Below are 3163 nucleotides of genomic sequence, written 5' to 3' on the forward strand. Positions count from 1 at the left end.
CCTTCTTCTACGTGCAAGGATTTTCTTTGTAGGGATTGTCGCATTAAGCATTACTTTCCATGCAAGCATATATACCATGTGTTCTTGAAGATTTTAGGTTTGGATTTGCAAAATCACAAGCTTGTACATCAAGCTGCTCTAACAAAATAGGAGCTCCATGATGCTCTATCAAGGGTGGTAATGGTATAGCATATCTTCTATGATCCTTCCTTTTTTGGCCAAACTAAGTCCACTTATGTAGCAATGATCTCTAGATTAGCTTTTTGGTATTATGGTCAAACTATGCCCAATTATTTAGCAGTCTCTAGTTTGGCTTTTTCTTGTGATATGGAAACCTTCTTTTGTTATGCTAGTGATATCCCCTCATGTATAGAAATTATCTCCAAATTGGGTCCTTTTGGATTGAGGACACATTATTTGTGCTATGTGGTATCCCCTTATATGTAATGGTGATATGCTCTTCTAACAACACAAAATACCATGCCTTTTTAATGGCACTATGATACTCTGAAATAGTTTTAAAATGTTCATTTTGATACCTCTATTTATTGGATTAATATGCTTGTGGGAGTATGAGTTTTTTGCAAATTAGAATTTGATTGGCCTCATGTTACAAAGCCCTAGCTAGCAAGCTCGAGGGTTTTAGCTCAAAAAATGGTAATTCCCCCTAGTGACACCTACATCATATATTACTATATTCTCAAAGGATAAACCCACCTTTTTTCAAATATTTATGATTTCATGCATGCTACTATAGCTCCTTGAACTCTTTCTCTTGCACCATCTTACTCTCCACTCTTTCTTCTTAGCTTCTATTTGTTGCATTCATGCAAAATATGCTCTTAGTGTTTCTAAGACATATCATGGTGGATGCCGGCGGCAGGTTCATTGATTGGATGATGTAGTGGCTACAACAAAGGGCCACAATAACTAAGATAAAGGAGAATATCAAGTCCCTAGAGTAGGAAAAGATAATCAAAGGTGTCGATCATGATCTAGGAGCCTACTGACATATACCACACCTCATACGAACACTTGATGCTAGAGATCTAGGCAAGGGGAAGGAGCTAGTGTAGAGAGGTTGAGGTGGAAGATGACACTAAAATGGAAGTAAGTTGCTACCCCATTTTGGGCTTAACAAAGGCACTCCCTACTACAATGGGAGTAGCACAATAAGTGTCATGTAAAGGCACTATAAACATTTTACATATTATGAGAAAACTCCCAAATGAGCAAGCATATTAGTTAGGGTTCAAGTTTGGGCACTCAAGTGTGAATAGTCAATTTCTCATAATAAAATGACATAATCCCCCTTTGTGACAATTGAGTCTTGCTTATCTACGTGCTCTCTTTGCTTTGGTCTTACGTGTGAGAGAGAATTAAGAGCAGTGTATAATTCTTGGTGTATGTGCCTCTTTTTTGTTGTGTGAGAGTGAGCAAGAGTTTGAGGTGAGTCATAAGGAAGTGCAACTAACTGCTCGGTGGTAACAATAAGAGGGAGATTCAGAAGATTGGGGCTAGCAACCGTTGGTGGTGCTTGGAGGTCAAAGAGATTCTAGGTTGAAAGCAAGTAAGAATCCCATAATGATTGTAGTTTATTCCACTATTTGCTTAATGAGAGAGTTCTTGAACAAGTAGAAATAGTCCATGACCTTTTTGGTACTACCACTTTCGAGGACTCCAAGGGCCTGTCCTTGAAAATTTTGATAAGGAGCTACTATGTTTTGATATGAATGAGGGTATACATGAGCAACCAATTTTATACTATCATCATCATCTTCAATGCTTGCTAGGATATATGTACATAACATTTGAATACATGATAACATCATTCTCGACACCTTGTCTATACTTTAGAAGAACATTGTGCAAGTTACAATCATGCATAAATCACTACATATTCAAGCTTAGCAATAGGGTATTCAGGCCATAAAAAATTTTTGAGGATGGAACATACATCAAGTAGGGGTAATGTGGTAACACCATTTTTGGGCTTACCAAATGAACTCCCTAATAAAAATAGGAGTAGCACAATAATAAGTGTCATGTAAAGAAACAATAAACATTATACATATTATGAGAAAAGGCACTCCCTACTAAAAACACGAGTAGCACAAGAAATGTCATGTAAAGGCACTATAAACATTGTACATATTAAAAGAAAAGCTAGCACATGACCAAGCTTAGTAGTTAGGGTCTAAGTTTGGGTGCCCAAGTATGAATAAGGGGTGTGATAAGGGCCAGTCGTATATTAATGAATTTCTCATAATACAATGACACAATCCCTTTTGCGCCATTATGAGTCTTGCTTATCTACTTACCCTCTTGAGTTCTAGTGTAAGAGAGATAGTTGAGAGTAGAGTGTATGATTCTTGGTGAATGTGCCTCTTGAGCTCTAGTCTTGTGTGTGTGAGAGAGAGAGAGTTGAGAGTAGAGTGTATGATTCTTGGTGCATGTGCCTCTTATTTATTGTGTGACAGTGAGCAGGAGTGAGAGAGCTGAGGCCTTGCACGAAAGAACAACTAACTTCTTAGTGATGATAACAAGAGACAGATTCGAAAGATGGGAGCTAGCAAACCATTGTGGTGCTTGGAGGTCAAAGAGATCTTGGCTAGAAGCAAGCTAAGAATCCTAGGACAGTTTTAGTCTATTTCATTCTTTACTTGAAAGGGAGAGTTCTTAAATGAGCAAAAATAGGTTATAACATTTTTGGTGCTGCTATTGGGGGTGGGGGGAGCTAATCTTACCTCTTCTATCTCCTTTGAGTGCTTCTTATACAAGAAATTTGGTCCATAAGTTAAAATTTAGCTACTAAAACACCTTTTCATGCACTTGAGATCCAAGAAGGTCTTGAGAGAGGAAGTTTCTCTAGAGGATAGTGCATTGAATTGCCACCAAAGGAGTATTGGATCTAGTCCTTCAACTAGCACACATTAGTGTCTAGCACACATAGTGTCTAGAGAGGTCTGAGTTCAAGAAAAATTAGTAGTGAGGGAAATCCATGGGGAGGCTGCTCAAATGATAAATGAGCGAGTACATGAGAGAGGTTAAAGCTCCCCCATAATATCTAGTGGTTTGTTAAACATTGCCAAGGGATTATTTGGAATACCATCGAATATGGAATAAGAGACTCACTTGTGTCACATTGTTGTGGGGGTATTTT

The sequence above is a fragment of the Cibotium barometz genome, chromosome 49 (genome assembly GCF_041138505.1).
Source record: "Cibotium barometz isolate CiBa-2024 chromosome 49, ASM4113850v1, whole genome shotgun sequence".
Classification (NCBI taxonomy): domain Eukaryota; kingdom Viridiplantae; phylum Streptophyta; class Polypodiopsida; order Cyatheales; family Cibotiaceae; genus Cibotium; species Cibotium barometz.